Source organism: Pongo abelii, chromosome 3 (genome assembly GCF_028885655.2).
Source record: "Pongo abelii isolate AG06213 chromosome 3, NHGRI_mPonAbe1-v2.0_pri, whole genome shotgun sequence".
In the NCBI taxonomy this organism is placed as follows: Eukaryota; Metazoa; Chordata; class Mammalia; order Primates; family Hominidae; genus Pongo; species Pongo abelii.
In genome coordinates this window covers 11,276,160-11,297,274 of record NC_071988.2, presented here as the reverse complement: position 1 = coordinate 11,297,274, position 21,115 = coordinate 11,276,160, and the positions used below count along the sequence as shown (strand labels likewise).

The following is a 21,115-nucleotide window of genomic DNA, read 5'->3' as shown; positions in this document are numbered from 1 at the left end:
TTCTGATCCAGAGAGTACTCTGCAGAACAATTCCTGCACACAACCCTCTGTCTCAGAGTATGTTTTCTGGAGATCTTGACCTAAATTTAAACACTGACCTAGGTTGTCAAGAACCAAGGCCTGTTTTGCATCAAGAACCAAGGCCTGTTTTAATGAGTTCTGGTACTAGAACATTTCAGTGGTTCCTAGACTTGACTGGAACCATGTTCCTTGTGATTAGGGCTCTCTAATTCTAACCATTTGCCTACTCCACTTTGATCTTTCAATACTGTCAGCCTTGTAATATGTCACAACTGACCCATAGCAACAAAACACAAATATCATCAACACTTCTAAGCAATGTGTCTCAACTGCTTGCCTTTGGTCCTGTGTCTCAGCCTCATTCAATTCGGTTAATCTCACTTTGGCCTCTCATTAGACATAATTTCTATTTTTTTTTTTGATATTTGAATGTTGGATTCTGTGCTTGATTTATAGCTTTATCCATACTTCCAGAGACAAATAATTTTATTGTTAGAGATGAATTATCTTCACTCTGGTTTTCTCTTAGAATTAGAAACTTCATCATTGTTCTGTCTCCCAGATGAATTCAGTCACCACCTGCTGTCATATATTCTCATATGTCACAATAAACATCACATTTGAAACTTATTCATAACTTCCCGGATTTCATTGCATAGAACTAGAGTGTCAAAAATTGTTAAAGGAATTCCTCAAGAAAAGTTAAAAAAAAATTTAAAAATCATTTGATAAAATTGCCTTTCTGTGCCCCCCTTCAAGGATTCATATTTGCCTTTACATGTTAATGACTTTCATAACTTCAGCATAAAGGAATGATTTATGCCTTTCTTCAATTATTACATTTCCCAAATCTGAATTGGACCATGGGATGCAATTGGTTTCTTGTAAAATATCTGGCAATCGTTCAAGGAGGTACAGGTTTTTTTGGAGGTGGGGGGACCAAATTTTGGGAGCCCAAACCTAGTTCACCCTCTTACCCCATTTGGGATCCTCTCTGTATTTGACAATAATTCTCTAACATGAGGAGAGATTTACTATATTTGTTTTTCACCTGACTTTTGCTTTTTCATTTTAGATATTTGAATTAAATGTTTGATGCAGATAAAGGGCATGAAAATGAATACAGTGGCAGTCGTCATACATCGCATCTTCCCTGTGCTCAAGGATAAAACAGCTCTAGCCAAAAAATAATAATAATAATGAATCAGTGCCAGGCTGGGCCTCAGCCTTGACATGAACATGACCTGGAAAGAAGGAACGTAGCCCTTCATAAGGCAGACAGTTTATTGTTGAACTGTTCCAATTATTATAAATTATCTTCATTATAATTTCTATACACCTATCCCAGATTAGTCTTCTGGAAGAACAAAGAAAACCAGTCACTTAAATAAATAAATTTATTTATTTATTTATGTTAAATGTGTCACTTCTTCGTATATTTGAAGGCAAATAACTTATCCTACCCAAGACTTCTTGTCTCCAGTTTAAACATAAATTAACCCTTCAATGCTTCACAAACTGCATGTTTTACAAAATTCTTATACGACATCTTCCTCACATGGACATATGCTAGTTTACCACTGGAACTCAGATATTCAACCTTTAGCTATTCATAAATACCGTATTTCTATAACAACATTCAGTTGTGTGGGCAATCACTTGAAGATGCATCTGAAATGGAATGAAACGTTTCTTCATTGTTGTTACAAAGAAATAAGTGAATTTTGCATTTTCTCCCTAGGGTTTGCCTTTAAATAAAGAACTAGACAAGAAAATAGATAGTGATTCTATTTTTATTGTTGACTATGATTAAAAGACCTCCTGTGCTATGAGAGTTGCATACCTCTGTGATTTACATTCCAGCTGGCATAGGTGTAATTTAAGAAAGGGTAGCCAGAGGATTGGGGATTACTAGAATAATATTAGGTCCTCCTTGGGAAATGAAAAGTCAACATTTATTTTGCTTTACTTTCCAAACTTACAAAATTAACATGGTTATTGCCAACAGTTGACATTTTAAACTTCAAACAAGTTACTCATAGTCACAAAGCCACTTCACACAGATTTTCTTATTTGAACGAAATGTCACTGGGAGGAAATCACACTGGTGAAAATCACTACTTTCTCAATGGCTGAATGGTTGGGGGCCTATATTAGGAGCAGGTATAGTTTGATGATGAAAAGCACCGAAATATCAGCAAATAAAAATGACCTCTAGCATATCATGTTTTTTAAGAACACCGAAATAGGGCAACAGAAAGCCAAATCAGAAAATAATTTAGAATTAACAAAGCAAAATGAGAGCTTGTTTAATTATATTGTTGATTTTCCTTTTAAATCAGTATTTATTTCCTTTTTCCTAAAGACAAAGTTAAATGTAGGTTGTGCTGTCCCAACTGAGCTTGTCATCCTATTCCTAATCTAGCTCATACCTACTCTAATTTGACTCCAAGCTTGACTCTAGCTTTTGTTGATTCAATATTATTTTGTTTGCAATAGAAGTGGAAAGTGAATAAAAGAGAAAAGAAATAGGTGCTTTATGACTATCTTTCTCTAGAAGAGTTGAGTAGAACTTTATTGGTTCTGATGCCATCGTTTGTGACTTTTCCATTATCTGAAGGGTTGGAGGTTTGTTGGGTGGTGGGAGTAGGATTTGCAATTGTATCACTTTAATCATTATAAACGTCAGATTGGGCGGGAAGCTCAACTTGGTTGAATCTGATAGCCTCATTGGCTCTTTCATAAATGCAGTTGATGCCTCAAGGGTCTTGAGAACTTATTCAGATCCCCAAAAAGTTGGAAATCATAGCTGAATTAGACATAAGTGCCCTGCGGTTATGAAAGTTGAGGACGTAAACAAATAAGCTGTGGGACTATCTAGGCTGCCCTTTTTCAGTTGGAAAACAAATATGAAAGAATTAAAAAAATCCAATGAGAGGGAATTAAAAAGCAAATAATAGTCTTAATTTTAAAATATTTTATATGATCCTAACTTTTCAAATGAAATCTCTGAAGAATGAAGAGAAACCCATTATCCATTAATACATTCTGAAATTTCAGAGCAAACATTTCCAAGTGGTTTTCTCCATTGGAAATATACACAACAATAAATATGTTTCTAAGAATATAGTAGTTAATGACAACTCATGCCTCTTCACAATAGCCTTAATTTGAAACCAGCAAGACATTAGAAAGAAAATTGGCTTTCATAGGTTTTTGTTTATTTTTTCTTAGTTTTAGTTCCTTCATCTGCTAAAAATCCAAAACAAAACACAACAATAACAAAAAATGAACCAAAAAAACTAGTAAATTAATATCCAAATGAAATCAAACCAAAGGAAAAAGAACAAAAAACCCTCCTGTTGCCTCCACATATCATTGTACAGTTTGTGTCCAATCAAGGAAGCAAGCAGCGGCTAAAGTTATGACTCTAACTTAATTAACACATTAATAGAGTGTCTACACTGGGCCAGTTCATTGGGCCAAGCCCTTTATATTTATTGACTCTTGTATTCCTTAAAATAACCTCAGAAGCCAGATTATATTATTATCTCAATTTTATAAAGGAAATGAATCCACCGAGAATTAAGTGACTCAGGGTCACACAGCTAGTGTGTCACAGAGCTGGCCTTGACCCTGGCAGTCAGGCTCTAGAGCCCATTCTCCTTTTTCACATATGTGTGTTGTATGGGTTTTCATAAAGTATTACTAAAATACAGAAGATAATTATCCTACTTCTTCTTTTACAATTTAATAGGAGAATTGACTCTAATTTAAATGAAATAAATTCTACAACTTCCTATCTAGAACCTGGTGCAGAGTGATGTCAATAAATAGAGTATCCTTCTAGTCTCCTATTTTTCCTTTTTATAATTTAAAATTTATCCTCCTATAAACTCAGGAAAACCTACTCTCACATACTAAATCAAGTTGTTTGAATGCTTAAGAATCCCAATAAATATTATGAAGCAAACTTTCTTTTCTGAATACTTTGGAGGCTAAAGTTTATGGTGGAATATAGAGAATTTGTGAGCCTGGTTTTGGCAAATGCAGCAACACTTTATCTTCCTCCTCATTCCCGCTAATTTCCATGTCTCCAGAGGTCTTGGCAAGAGACAATAAAGGGAAAGAAACCGAAGAAATTAAAAATATATTAAAACAATCAATATTCCACAAATGAGGAAAGATCTTATTCTGTTGATGTTCCAATGATGAAGTTGTAGGATTTAAAGTCTTTCCATTAAAGTATAGAAACTGCAAGCTAGAGACTACCTTGCCAGAATATGGCAAGTACAAGGAGTGAAGAAGTTAGAGGTGGAGAATAGTACAGGAGAAGCAAGAGAGGCAAGATTTGAAACACCCATCCAGGAGGGGCTCTGCATGCATCGAAAGGTTTGCACCATATGCTAAACTCTGGGTATGATTGTGCCGTTGCAATGAGGACTCACAGCCTCGTGATCTTCCTGCATAATGTGGGATGACCTCAGGGATGGATATTTATGAAGTACAGTATTAAATACTGGGCTAAAGAGAATACAGGTGAATTTCTGAAGGGCACTTTCCATTATGTTTACCAATATTACTGTAAAAATCAAAATAATTTAAATTTAAAAAATAAGCTCATATGCCCACGTGGCTCTTTATTCTCAGCTATTTAGATTCTAGAGCGCTGGGGTTTTCCACCGAGAAGTCTAAAGATGGTGTGCTACCCACTGGCCTTTGTTTGTTCCTTTCACGGATATACAGTATAATAAAGATGATTCTAAAGCCCTGGATCACTTTAAAATTGAGTGTCATCTGGAAACGTTACTTTTTTAGTCTTCTCCCTTGTAGCCACTGACCTGAGCATAAATTGCCAATAGTAGATTCACGTTTAATGTGGTGGACCACCACTTGTAAGTTTGACTTTTGGTACCCCCAGTGAAGACAATTAAGCAAACCTCATAATGTTATAATTGAAATGTTAACAGACAATTGCCCATGTAATTACTCCAAGTCATTTTATTATCATTAGAGGAGAATAAAAGTCAGCGGTATAATTTAGTATCAAATATTACTTGATTGCTGAGATATAGTTAATGTTAATGCATCTGTTTTATAACAACTTGGGAGTTTTATTTTTGGCTGAAGATCATGAGAATGCAGATTCTGGGCAAAGGAAACATTAGTGGAAGGCAGGAATGTTGTCCCAGGATTCTATAATTTACCAGGGTTATACTTATTTCACTTAGCTTCAAAAATATCTTTGAAAATTATCAATCTTTTCCCTGAAATACCTCCTGCATGCAGGATATGGATGAGAGCATAAAACAGAAAATAGTGGTGATGAAGTCTTCAATCTGATTTATTTTGTTCATGCATCTCTGCTTAGTCATCAGGCAGACTCTGTGGGTGCTCCTTTATTCCTGGTAGCTTTTCGTTGGCTCCCTTCCACTGCTCTTACACTTAGCTGTTCACCATCCATGCTTCATTGACTTATTAGTTATTTCAGAATGTTCTATACTGGTTTGTTTGTGAGACTGATTTCGTGACTATGACCAAAAGAGTTAGCACACTTGTCATTATCCTGTTAATAAATTACTAAAAATATAAAAATGGTCATTTGATCTTGTACTTTGGTAGATAACCAATTTCAATATCACCCTCTTAGAATTTCGGTCACTCAGTCTTTTCTGATATCATCCTATTGTAACCTGAATATTTGTATCTACCAAACATTTATATGTTGAAATCTAATGTTCAATTTAATGATGTTAGAGGCTTTGAGGAGGTGATTAGGTCATGAGAGTAGAGCCCTTGTGAATGGGATTGGTGCACTTATAAGAAGCCAGAGAAATAGCTAGGTGCTTTTTTTTTTTTTTTTTTTTTTGCCACATGAAGATACAATAACTTAGCAGTCTGCAACCAGGAAGAAGTCATTCACCAGAACCTGACTGTGCTGGGACCCTCATACCTGACTTACAGCCCCCAGAATTGTGAGAAATAAATTTTTGTTGTTTATCATATACCCAGTCTATGGTGCTTTTTTATAGTACCCTGAACTGACTAACACATACCTCAATCTTATACTAGGTCCTTCCTTTAAATATCTTCAAAGACTTCTAGAACTTTTTCTTCCCTATTAAATTACTTAATAAGTCTTCATTTTAGGTCTACTAATACAGCAGTTGTTTGAAATATATATATCACATGTAAAAGCATGGTGTTCAATTTGAGTGCTAGCAGAGTTTTACTCATGAAGAATGGCCAGGGATCAGTAAAGTTAATTATCAAAGACATAAATGAATATTCATTATTTTACCTAATTATGGCATACATATGTCAATTGAACATTCTGAACACAAGTGAACAATTGAACATAACTGAACATTCATTATTTTACCTAATTATGGCATACATATCCGAATTATATACACAATATATTTTAGATTATTTTAAAATTAAACCTTAAAAAATGTAAGTTGAAAAAATAGAAATGTTTAGTTTTTTTAATATAGTTTATGCCTCCTTTGATTTGAAACTAAAAGCCTGACAGATTTTCTTTTGCATCAAGATGTGAATGTCAGTTCTTGAATTTTTGTAGAGATGTGCAGTACAAAAATTCAGCATCGAATTATTTATCTGGAATGATATATATTCTTCTTTTGTGTAAGAAAAAATGCTGCACACATATAATATAGGTGCCCCTAAATATAGACTGTGGGAAATGCTGTTTGATCAATGGTTTATTTAATAGATTGGATAACAATTCAAGATATAATTTCAGTTTGTGATATCCCAAATGGTGATATTTATTGTTTCTGACTATGTTACACTGCAATTCAAAAAATTCATTTTGGAACTCCTCATTCTTTGACCATTATTAACTGGCAAAGAAAAATGGTCATACTTAGTTCATTTTCATAAAACTGAAAGTTAAGAAATAGTTTTTGAAAATCAATTTTCAACTTCACAATTTGTGTGTACAGCTCAGACTACTATTTGACCTTTGGAAATGACTTAAGTACAAGAAAGTGTGCCAGATAATTCATTACTTATGAATTTCTAAAGAACTCAATTTCATTAGAAAGGAGTGAAGAATGCATTTATGTAATTACTTCTGAATACCCTTAAATATGAATGTTCAAAGGGTTTGTAAGGTTATAATATCAAACAAAAAAAATGACAAAATGTTAATTTGGTTTTTATTGGTGAGCCAAGAGTGGGGATTTTTCTTATTTGACATGAGCAAATAAATTTCTTTCAAAGATCAAAAATTACCCCCGCAAGATTCATTAGTGAGTTGCGCAGCAGTCGGTAAATGGCGGGTGAGATGTATGTACAAACGTCATGTGCAGCCTCAACTGTCTATGGTTAAAACTATGAGAACATTTCTAGTTCACATTTCTCATTGTTGTATGCCTGACATGGTCAGTATGTAATGCTTTAGCAAGGCAATTGTTGGTAAATGATGCAATGGATGGATTTAAATTTGTGTTCCTTTCGAAAGTTGCAACTTATTTTGTTTGTTTTGTACAAAGGTATCATCACCAGTCAGATTCCAAACCACTACAGACTTGTTTACCTTCAATTTTCAACAACGAAGAAGCAGCCATTTGGATACATAATTATTATAGGCAGTGTGTGTATATATAAGTCTCTTAGTTACCTATAATTTGCCATTAAAACAAAAATAGCTAGTGTGCTGTGGGTATTCTCTCATTTCTTCAACCTGCTAAACAATTGCATTTTTGGACAAATTTACATTTACAAATGCTTGCTTTAGTTTAGGACTTATAATTTTTGCTAAACTCTGAGGACTTTAATACATTTGCCTACAGTAAATGATTTTGATACTCAGCCATTTTTTCACTTAACACATTTATAGCAAGCAGTGTCACTTAATCTAATTCAGAAACAAACCCAGCTAAATTTCAGGCAATTTTGTTGTGGTTATTAAGTTGTTTGTGCATGTTCCAGTCACACTAGTTGATATGTATTGTTTATTAGTGACACATTGATTTATATTTGTAGAAACATTTCATTTCAATATTAAGCATTTAGTAATACTTTTCATTTTCAAAAGAGAAATACATTTTCTCACATTTTTCTTGAAACATCCGCATTTAACTTCCCCTCTCTAGATAAAAACACATGCACTAAAACATTTCACTTTGCTCTTAAATCTTCTATGAAAACAGAGATAGCATGGAGATGAATTGCGACTGACATAACCCGCAGCGTCTGAAAGACTAAAGAAAACTCTGAGGACTGTGACACGGGAGGGAGAAAATGCTCCTCCACTCCGGGAGGTTGCTTCCACTTTGCAGATATCCTGATTTTTAAAAGGGAGGTCACATAACTAGATTTTCATATACAATCTCCTAACTTTTACATGTTGAAAAAAATTATGTTAAGTTTGTGCAAGTAAAACTAAACACTCACCTTGGTTACTAGTTTGTTGCTTCTATTCTGAATAACTAGGGGACACGTGAAATGTTTCATTTAACTTTTATCTTAAATTTTACTGTTGAGAATGAATGGCAAATAACAAATGAAAACAACATTATTTGAAGGAATCCTGATGTCTGGGGTAGAAAAAAGACATTCTTAATACATTCAATATGAACTAACTTTTTATTTAGAATTTCACTTTATGATTAGACTATGAAAATTGTAAATTAAGGAGAAGTGTTAGGCAAACAAAAGCATCTACATTAATTATTTGAAGGATGGATCCTACATTCTTCTATTAGTCTTCACTCTTGAAGATGATCTTGTTTACCATTATATCCAAAACAATTTTGACTGTGATTAGAATTGAAGATGCTGAGGTTTGTGTAAGTATGGCCACAAAATTCATTCCAAACTCAATAATTTTATAATGTACTTCAGGATATCTGCAAAGTGGAAGCAACCTCCCGGAGTGGAGGAGCATTTTCTCCCTCCCGTGTCACAGTCCTCAGAGTTTTCTTTAGTCTTTCAGACGCTGCGGGTTATGTCAGTCGCAATTCATCTCCATGCTATCTCTGTTTTCATAGAAGATTTAAGAGCAAAGTGAAATGTTTTAGTGCATGTGTTTTTATCTAGAGAGGGGAAGTTAAATGCGGATGTTTCAAGAAAAATGTGAGAAAATGTATTTCTCTTTTGAAAAAGTCCCCATCTCTAAAGAAACAAAGATTGGAGTTATAATCTAATAGGAGACACAAATGTGCACATACCTAATACAGGACAAGCAAGATGTTAGTCCTACAAAGTATGTAAAATACTGGTAATAATTGGAAGGAGTATTACCACAAAAAGGGGGAATTGGTAATGCATATCATCTTTTAATGTCTCTATTTTTACATGTTTCTTTAGCTGGAAGCCAGATCTTTGATTTGACTGATTTAACTAACACTTGTAAGAATTGTAGTTTGAATGATTCTTCTGAAGTTATTATAAAGTGTTTAATGTTGTTCCCCAACCCTTATGCTCCTTGCTTCTTCTGGCAGAGTCTAATTTAATCTTAACATTTTCATCTAAGATGGCAATACCATTGTGGGACATCCCTCCAAACCTAGATAGATTTAATGATGCTCTTTTCTCCATTCTATAACAATTTGTAAATACACCTGTTTGTTACAGGAAAGGGGTCCCAATCCTGACCTCAAGAGAGGGTTCTTGGATCTCACCCAAGAAAGAATTCAGGATGAGTCCACAGCGTAAAGCAAAAACAACTTTATTAAGGAAGTAAAGGAATAAAAGAATGGCTACTCCATAAATAGAGCAGCTTCTAGGGCTGCTGGTTGCCCACTTTCGTGGTTGTTTTTTGATGATATGCTCAACATGGAGTGGATTATTTATGCCTACCCTCTCTGGACTGTACTGGGTAACTTCCTGACGTTGGCATAACATTTGTAAACTGTCCTGGTGCTGGTGGGAGTGTAACAGTGGGGACAACCAGAGGTCACTCTAGTCACCATCTTGGGTTTGGTGGGTTTTAGCCAGCTTCTTTACTGCAACCTGTTTTATTAGGAAGGTCTTTATTCCCCATGTCTTGTGGCGACCTTCTATCTCATTCTGTGACTTTGAATGCCTTAACCATCTGGGAATGCAGCCTAGTAGGTCCTAGGCTTATTTTACCCAGCTCCTATTCAGGATGAAGTTGCTCTGGTTCACATGCCTCTGACTTATTTAGTAGTGAAGTACTGTTATTAAATCAGAATGAGAAACAAGTGGGTCAGGGTCTTCTTGAGAGCTGTGTCCTCAATGCTTAGCATAGGTAACATCTGTGTGATAAATAACTGAACAAATAAGTTGGCAAAAACAACCAGGTTGAGAGATTAAGGTGTTCTGTGGTTGCTATTTTCTAGCCTTCATTTCTGTTGAGATAGATTAGTTGGTGATAGATCGATGAGATATTTTAAAAGAAAATAGCTATGACAGATACTTCTACATTTGCATACAATGTTTTATTCATCAGCTAAAGCAATCTAGCATATTATAGAAATTATTGTCCTTTTATGTGAAACATATATTATGTGTATTTAGTCTATATTTTAGTTTTTAAAGATTTTCATTAGAGATTTATGGTATATAAAAATATTGTGTAAAATTATGTGTAACTGGGCTTCAGTGAAAATGGTTATATAAGGAGCTTCAATAATTGTATTCTCCGTAAAATGAATGAGAACACTGGCAGGAAGTTGTCAGAATCAGCTTTCAGAACACTGGAAATTAAACATAGGCTGGCAGCAATTCAGAGTGTGCATCCAAGAAAAAAGCTGAATCTCAGTTACATCAGTGTGTTTTGTGGCACATTGGCTTTTTCTATTTCCATCCACCTCTTCCCAGCTCCAGAGTAGCCTTGAAAACTAAGAGATCACAATTACTGTGAAATCCAGCAGTCTGATAGCCAAAGGAAGAGGCAAAGCTGTGCTGCCTCTTCTTCAAACCTTCATTCTCAGAGAACTGACATTATTGAACTGTTGTGGTAGTTTCCTTGAAGACCTCACTTGCAAGGCAATCTTTTTAAAATTTTTATGTCCAGGTGTACACGTGCAAATCTGTTATATAGGTAACATGCATGTCACAGGTGTTTGGTATACAGATTATTTTGTCAGCCAGGTAATAAGCATAGCACCCAATAGGTAGTTTTTAAAATCCTTTCCCTCCTCCCACTTTCTACCCTCAAGTAGACACCAGTGTTTGTTGTTCCCCTCTTTGTGTCCATGTGCTCTCATAATTTAGCTCCCATTCATAAGTGAGAACATACAGTTTCTGGTTTTCTGTTCTTGCACGAGTTTGCTTGGGTAGGATAACAGTCTCCAGCTCCATTTATCTTGCACAAAGGACATGATCTTATTCTTTTTATGACTGCATAGTATTCCATGATGTATATGTACCACATTTTCTTTATCTAGACTATTATTGATGGGCATTTAGGTTGATTCTACGTTTTTGCTATGTGAATAGTGCTGAAATGAACATATGCATGCATATATCTTCATGGTAGAATTACTTATATTCCTTTGGGTATATACGCAATAATAGAATTGCTGAGTCAAATGGTAATCCTGTTTTAATTCTTTGAGGAACTACCAAACTACTTTCCACAATGGTGGAACTTGAAATCAGCAAAAAGAAATGATTCATCATGCACCAACTGTTCTCTATAGGACTAAAACTGACTTTGTAACAGTTTTTTTTGTTTTTGTTTTTGTTTTGTTTTTTTGGTAAACTGGCCCTAGGGGGCCAGAGGATTGGGATGACACAGTCAAATTGCTAAAAACAACAAAACAAAACAAGAACAACAAAAATACTAGTAGACTGCTTCCCTATAAGAAATAATAAGCTGAGTCCTTTAGACAGAAATGAAATGATACTAGACAGTAACTGAAATCTACAAGAAAGAATAAAAGACACCATTGAAGAATTACATAGAAACATATAAAAGATAGCACAAATGTATTTTTATTCATATCTCATCTGTTCTCCTTTCTGAATTAAAAGACAGCTGCATAAGACAATGGTTATAAGTCTGTGTTGATGAAATACAATGCAAAACTGTATCATTTGTATGACATCAGAACAAAGGAGGGAAGATAAAGAAGAGTAGGAACAAATTTTGTATACCACTGTAATTAAGTTATTATTAATCCAAGTTAGAGTGTTATAAGTTAACATGATAATGAGAAGCCACAGACAAGCACTGAGAAAATAACAAAAAAAAATAATACATGACATGGCAAGAGAACTAAAGTGTGATACTATAGAGTACCTGTACAACCTAAGAGAAGGCAGTAATGAGGAAAAAAATGGAGAAACAAAAACAGAAATTACACATGATATGTAAAAACAAATAGCTGAATGGCAGACATATGTCTCAAACTGTCAGGAATTACACTAAATGCAAATTAATCAAATATTCTAATTATCCATGTAATAGGCTGAAATTACCAGAATGAAAAAATAGATATAGCTATGTATTGCTACAACACACATACTTCAAGTGAATGATACAAATAGGTTTAAAGAAAAAGGATAGAAACAGATATCCCAGGCAAACAAACAATAACATAAAGAAAACTGAGGTAGTGATACAAATAGAAGACATAATACACTTTTAAAAAATTATGGGATGCTTTATGAATTTGTGTGTCATCCTTGCACTGAGGCAATGCTAATCTTCTATGTATAGTTCTAACAAAATGTACTTTAAGACTATAAAGTTATTGCTAATGACAAAAATTATATTCTATAATAATAAAATGGTCAATCAAACAAGAAGGTATAAATGTGCCTAACAACAGAGCCACGAAATATACGAAACAAAACTGACATAATTGAAGGGGGAGTTTGACAATTTAATGGTAACAGTTGGAGATTTTAATAACCAACTTTCAATTACAGATAGGACAATTAGGCATAAGATAAGCAAGGAAATGGAATACTTGAATGACAATATAAACCAGCCAGAATGAGCAGACATCTTATATAAAATAATCCATCCGACAAAACAGAAGTCAAATTCTTCTCAAGTGCATGTGGAACATTTCTCCAGATAGACCATAAATTAAGCCATAAAATTAGCTTCAATAAATTTAAAGAATTTAAATCATGCAGAGTATGTTTTCTAATAACAATGGAATAAAATTAGAAATAAATTAAGAAAATAAAAGTTTGGGAATTTATAAATGTGTAGAAATTAAGTCTCATCTTTCTAAATCATCAAAGAATAAGTCACAAGACAGATCAGAAAGTACTTCAAAATGAATTTGAAAAAGACCAGTGTATAACAAAACTTATGAGATGAAGCTAAAACAATGATTAGAGAAAACTGTATGTCTGCAAATACCTGTATTAAAAAAGAAGAGAGATCACAAATCAGTAACCCAATCTTCCTTCTTAAGGGAATGGAAAAAGAATATCAAGAGAAACCTTAATCAAGCAGAAATAATTAAATAATAAAAATTTGAATGAAAATAAATGAGATGGGGATACAAAAACTATAGAGAACAACAACAAAAAAACCAAACACTAGATCTTTGAAATAAATTAACACAATTGACATATCTTTAGCTAGCATAATCAAGAAAAAGAGAGGATACTCAAATTACTAAAATCAGGATGAAAAAGGGAACAATACTACCAACTTTATATTAAAGAGATAAAGGATTGCTATATACAACTGTATACAAAATGATTGGCTAAATTAGAGAAAGATACAAATTCTTAGAAAGATACAGACTGCCAAAATCTACTCAAAAGAAACAGAAAATGAAAAAAAAAAACAAATCAAGGGATTGAAATAATATTTTTAAAAATTCCATAAAAAAATTTAGGACTAGATGTCTTTACTGGTGAATTCTACCAATTTAAAAAAAAATTAATACCATTTTTTTGCAAGCTTTTCCAAGATATATTAGAAGTGAGCCCTTCTCAACTTATTCTATGAGACCAGCACTGCCATCATACCAAAATCAGACAAGAACATCACAAGAAAATATCACTATAGACCATTATCCCTTGTGAATATAAGCACAAAAAATTCTTACCAAAATACTGGCAAATCGTGTCCAGCAATATCTTAAAAGAATTACACCAGGTAGGACAAAGTGGGACCAGATGCAATGTATCAAAGGAATACAGATTAGTTCAACATACAACAAAAAAATTATAATATGCCATACTAGAAAAACAATAATAATAAAACACATGATGATCCCATAGACACAGAAAAAGCCTTTGATAAAATCCTAAACTATTTCATGATAGCAGACGATTACCTGAACCTGGAAAGCTGGCTAACAAAAACCCCACAGCTAACATCATACTCAATGGTGAAAGATCAAAATCTTTTTTTTCTAAGATAATTCACAAAATAAAGATTTTCATTCTCACTACTTGTTATTCAGCACCGTGCTGGAGATTCCAGCCTTGGCATTTATGCAAGAAAAAGGAATAAAAGACATCAAGATTACAAGATCAGAAGTAACACTCTCTCTATTTAAATATTACATGAGCTTGCAAATAGAAAATCCCAAATTATATACCAAAAAATCCACTAGTGCTCATAAACAAGTTAGACAAGTTTGCAGGATTCAAGATCAATACATAAAAATTAGTTGTGTTTTTCTACACTAGTAATGAATAATCTGGAAATGAACTTGATGCCATTTAAAATAGCATCTAAATAATTAAATATTTAAGAATAAATTTAATGATGGAAGTGCAAGACTTGCACACTTAATACCACAAACATTGTTGAGAGAAATTAAAGACTTAAATAAATGGAAAGACTTCCCATGTTCTTAGATTGGAAGACTCTATATTCTGAAGATTGAAACATTCTCCAATTAGATCTACAGTTTTAACATATTCCTCGTCTAAATATCATATGCTTTTTTTCTTTGCTGATATTGACAAGCTGATCTTAAAATACATATAGAAATGTCAGAGACCAAACCAGCCAACACAATCTTGAAGAAGAACAAAGTTGGAGGACTCACACTTCTTGATATCATATCTTAAAAGCTGAGGTAATCAAGACAGTGTAGTAGTGGTATAAGGTTTAATGTGTAGGTCAATGGAATACAATTAAGACTCCATAAATAATCCTGTATTTCCATGGTCAAGTGATTTTCACTCAGGATGCCAAGAAAATGCAGTGAAGAAATAATATTTTATTTTATTTTTTTTAACAAATGGTGCTGGAACAACTGGATATCTCTATCATCTGTCTATCTCTCTATCTCTCTATCTATCTATCTATCTATCTATCTATCTATCTATCTATATATCTATCAGTAACTTATACCCCTACATTAAACCACATAAAATAATTCAAATGGATTGAAGATCTAAATGTAAGGGTAAAAAATATAAACCTCTTAGAAGGAAACATAGGAGTAAATCATTTGACTTATATTTACGTGGTTGTTTCTTACATAAGCACCCAAACCACAAGGGACTAAAGGAAAAATACTTAAATTGAACTTCATCAAAAATTTAAAGTTTTTGTTTTGAAAATATAACAAAGTGGGAAAGATAATTGCAAATCATATACCTGATAAGGAATTTGTACCCAGAATATAAAAAGTCATTCTTATAATTCAATCATAAAATGTCTAATTATTTAATTGAGCAATGGGCAAAGGTTTTGGATAGGTATTTCTCCCAAGAAGATATGAAAGTAGCCAATAAGTACATATTTCCATCAAACTACCAATGACATTATTCACAAAATTAGGAAAAAAATGTAATTCATATGGAACCAAAAAGAGCCTGAGGAACCAAGGTAATCCAAAGCAAAAAGAACAAAGCTGGAGGCATCACATTGCCCATCTTCAAACAACACTACAGGGCCACGGTAACCAAACCACGTAATACCGGTACAAAAAGACAGAGAAACCAAGAGAATAGAATAGAGAGGCCACAAATAAGGCCACGCACTTGCAACCATCTGATCTTTGACAAAGCTGACAAAAACAAGCAATGGAGAAAGGATATTCAATAAATGGTGTTGGAATAACTGGTTTGCCATATGCAGAAGATTGAAACTGGACTTTTCCTTACTCCATATACAAAAATCAACTCAAGATGGATTGAAGACTTAAAGGCATCACACAAAACTATGAAAACCCTGAAGAAAACCTAGGCAATATTATTCTGGACGTAGGAACTGGCAAAGATTTCATGATAAAGATGCCAAAAGCAATCGCAACAAAGTCAAAAATTGACAAATAGCCTGTAATTAAACTTAAAAGCTTCTGTATCACAAAAGAAAATACAGAGTGAACGGACAACCTACAGAATGGGAGAAAATATTTGCCAACTATACATAAAACAAAAGTCTAATATCCAGCATCTATAAAGAACTAAACAAGTTTACAAGAAAAAAAAAAACCAACCCCGTAATAAAGTGGGCAAAGGACATGAATATACACTTTTCAAAAGAAGACATACATGCAGTCAATAAGCCTATGAAAAGAAGTTTGACATCACCAATCATTTTGAACCAAGTTCACAAAACCACAATGAGATGCCATCTCACACCAGTTAGAATGGCTATTATTAAAAAAGCAATAAAACCAGATGTTGGTGAGCTTGTGGAGAAAAGGAAACACACACTTTTGGTGAAACTAATTAGTTCAACCATTGTGGAAAACAGTGTGACAATTCCTCAAAGACCTAAAAACAGAACTACCATTTGATCCAGCAATCTCATTACTGGGTATATACCCAAAAGAATATAAATTGTTCTACCAGAAAGACACATGCACATGTATGCTCATTATAGTGCTATTCACAAGAACAAAGACATGGAGTAAATCTAAATGCCCATCAATGGTAGACTATATATAAAAAAAGATGTGGTACATATACACCATAGAATACTATGCAGGTTAAAAAAGAATGAGATCATGTCCTTTGCAACAACATAGATGGAGCTGGAGACCTTTATCCTAAGCAAACTAATGCAAGAACAGAAAACCAAATACTACATGTTCTCACTTATAAGTGGGAGCTAATCAACGAGAACACATGGACACTAATAGGGGAACAGACACTGGGGCCTACTTGAAGATGGAAGGTGGGAAGAGGGAGAGAATCAGAAAAATCCCTATTGGGTACTATGCTTCTTACCTGGGTGATGAAATAATCTGTACATGAAATCCCCATGACGTGTAGTTTACCTGTATTACAAACCTGCACATGTACTCCTGAACCAAAAATAAACGGTAAAAAAAGACAATTTGCTTACCGTCATTAGTCACTAAGAAATTCAAAACCACAATGAGATACCATTTTATACTCACTATATGGCTATAATAAAAAAGCTGGGCAAAACACATCCTGGTGAAGATGCAAAGAAATTTGAATTCTCACAAACTGTTGATTGGAATGTCAAATAATTCAGCCACTTTGGAAAACGGTTTTGTAGTTCTCCAATATATTAAATATAAGGCCACCATTTCACTTTTGGATATATACCCAAGAGGAGTGAACATATACATCCACACATAAACATATATTATTGTTCATAGCAGCATTGTTCAAAATAGTTAAAATGTAAAACCAAACGAAATGTCTATTATCTGAAGAAAGGAAAAGCAAAATATGGTTATATCTACAAAATGGAATATTATTGGGCAATAAAAAGAAACGAAGCACTGATTTATGGTAATTCATATAGGTAAACCTTGAAAACATTACTACAAGTTGAAGAAAAGCAACACATAAAGCAACATATTATGATTTCATTTATGTAAAATGTTTAGAAGAGAAAAATCCATTGATAGAGATCAGTGGTTGACATTGGCTGTGGGAAGAGGAGAATGGGGTGCAATGCTAATGGATGTGGGATGTCTTCTTGCTATTAGAAAAATATTCTGGAATTATATAGTGGTGATAGCTGCAACATGTTGTGAGTATAATAAAAATGCTGAATTGTCTAGTTTTAAATGATGACTCTCATAACTTTAAAAGAATGAATTATATCTCAATTTTAAAAAATGCTTGGAGCACATAATGCTAAGTAAGTGAGCTCCAAAACCAAAGTCTCCCGGAAGCACATATATGAAATATACAAAGATGCAAACAGATGCCAGGAATCCACAGAAAATTGCTGATATTGGGCTGAATGTGTTTTTAGCTAGTATTCAATTTTCACAGTAATAAATAGTGGACACCTTTTTTTATGTACCAGGACATTTTTTGAGTGATTTACATGCATGTTTTCATCTAATCTTCATAAAATTCTGTGATGATTTATAAAATTTTCAATTTTACAAATGGAAACCTCCAAGTTTAGTGATTAAGACATTAGTCCAAAATCTCTCCATTAGCATGTATCCAGATTTGAATCAAAGACCACTAGCTTCATAGCCCGTAGTAATGAAGTATTATCTTTTTGAAGTTTATTCTGAAGTAAATCTTTTATTAATTGATGATTGATTCATTATATCACCCATTTAATGAGCTTCTTTTTTGAAACTTTTCTACCCTAAGTTACTTTTAAAAGTAGGCAATACAGGGTGAAATATGAGAAAAAAAGGAATGCTATCATGGAGACTGCACAGGGATGTGTAAATAACCAACAAACAAATTAATTAGGATGAAGACTCAGGTCCAATAAAATGCAGGGACATGATTAAGAGAGATTGCATGGTCAGAGGATACCTTGCAGAGAAGCTGGTTTGTAAGTCAAGACCCGAATGATGAAAAAAAAAAAAAATACTTCTGCAAAAACCTGAGGGAGAGAATCTCAGGCTCTGGCATCAGCTAGTGAAGATGCCTGCAGGCAGGAATATGTTGCCTCCAGAAAGAAAGCAAGTGTTGCTAGAAAATAATGATGGAGGTAGAGTGTGGGATATGAGGTCTGAGAGCCAAATCCTAAAACACTGTTTAGACCTGAGTGTGGGCTGAGAGGAGAAGAATGGCAGCATGATATCGCTGTTGCCAATGATGATGATGATAACTTTACCAGAAAAAAAAAGCAAAAAATCAATGTGTGTACCTCATATGTGTCAATATTTTGCTAAGTATTCTGTATGCAGTTAGTTATCATTCTCAAGTAGCATTTAAGGAGAGCGTTTTTCCGATTTTATGTAAGAAAAGCTGAGGCTCAGAGATGGTAGCTAACTAGCTCAAGATAAAACAGCTAAATGAGAGGTAGAGAAGGTGTTGAAATCTATGTGTCTGCAAACCCCTGGTCCTTAAACACGATTGCTAGTTCCAGCTGCCTCTCAAAGAGGAAATTCTGTGGTAGAACAGTATACATCTTTGTCATTCAACAATATTTTTAGTTGAATGAATTAGGGAGAAGTTTATTTTTGTACACCAAATATTTCTTGGGTGTGTTCGACTCTCACTGTGATTCTACTTTCACTTCAAGATTTCATGTTCATTATTTATATCTGTGAAGCTCTAAGAATACCAATGTCGTGATTTCACAAAGAACCCCCACCTTTCAAGTTGTCATTCTAGGTCAGTATTCTTGAGGATATTTTAAGTGTACACCTTATGTTCTAGGGACAAAATATCCCAATCTCGCTGTGAAAGCCAGTTTGTACGACTAAAAGGCTGGGGCAGGATTAGACTGTCACTTATTAAGCAGGTTGTTCTAAATAAGTAGGCAAGATCTTGTTATTTTGACAGGCAGTTACAGAAAAGAGCTGGCAGCCCCAGGAGCACAAAATGAAATGTCAAAGAGTCCAAGGATATGTCATTGTCCATGAAAAGCCATCAGCAACTTCTGGGGTAAACATCAAATTTACATTTTTTCCACCAAATAGTAAACAGTATTGACAAGTGAAGTGTGTGTGTATGCGTGTGTGTGTGTGTGTGTGTGGTGTGTGTGTGTGTTTTCTGTCCCCGGGAGGATTTTAAGAAAGACAAATGATATCCTATTTGTGGTTGTACTTTAAAAGATTCAAATATAGGTCTGAAGGGCAGAGGAATCGCTGCAGAGCTTCTGGGAAAGAATACCCTGCCCTTTCACAAAAACACATCCCATCTAATAGTGACTGTGAAGAAGTGAGAACAAGAGCAATTCTTATTATCCCTGTCCCTAAAAAAAGTTTTGGCCCTGCTAATTACTGCTGGAAAACTGAGGCCCAAGACAAGGGGGCTTGCCCAAACTCTCACAGCTAGCAGCAGCATAACTGGGATTTTAAACAAAGCAACCTGCTTCCAGAACTTGGCATAAACACTGTTTACATGAGGAAGTCACCATGGACAGCTCTCTCTGAAAGGAAAATATTCTAGCTATCCTAGTTGACCAAGTTGAATATTGCACCCAATGAAAAGCATTCTGAATACCTTAATACAAACTTACTGACTCCTTTCTTTAAACAAACCAACCAACAAACAAACATCTTCCTATTCAGAGTGCTTCTAAATACATTATTTTTAACATTTACCTAATAGCATGAAATTAGTGAATGTATTTCACTCTATATCCCATTCTCATTCCCATCTTGAATACTTCCTTATATATAATGGAAATTCATTGGCTTTTATTTTATATCCTGTGTCTCTAACCTAGAAAGTAGTAAATCAGTAAATGGTTGAAAAAATTAAAAACCCAAGTCAGAAATAATCTAGCAAATGATACTTTGGAAGGTTTAGCCAACCTTCACGCTAGAGTTATGGCTTAGACATATTTTTTAATTCCTTGAGATAAAATTGTTCAACCTTTCACTTGCCCTCAGGGAAAAGGCCAATCTACAAGGTAAGTTCAAAAGTATGTTTCAGGTGTTGTGATTTATGGTAAAGTTTTCAGCATAATAAGAAAGAGAGAAATAGCTACAACTTGCCCAGATTTTAAAATTTGATTGTGGAATCTTAAAAGATAGGTGGATGGTATCCAGTCATATTTGTCCTCTGTTGAGCAGGTTTATATATTTTTCTTGTGGATACTGCAGTTAATCTATAGATGTTCACGTATCTGCAAAGTGACCAGGCAAGAATTTTCAGGAGGGTCTTGGCCTGAGCAAGTCAGTATGTTGGTGGATTAGCTTTTGATTGATTGTCTGATGGGCCAGAGTGTGTAGGAAGAACACTAAATGAGCAGCCCAAGTGTCAGTCTTGAAATAAAATCATTTTGTGCCCAGGGAAATGATTAAGA

At 34.1% G+C, this 21,115-nt stretch overlaps 1 non-coding gene across 1 annotated transcript; it reads right to left on the bottom strand.

Annotated features, from left to right (window-relative positions):
* Nucleotides 1-12,611: 12,611 nt before the first annotated feature.
* On the bottom strand, nucleotides 12,612-12,714 carry LOC112133227 (U6 spliceosomal RNA). The gene has a single exon (XR_002914909.2). It is a non-coding gene; the product is annotated as a U6 spliceosomal RNA (small nuclear RNA).
* Between the last annotated feature and the right edge of the window lie 8,401 nt (nucleotides 12,715-21,115).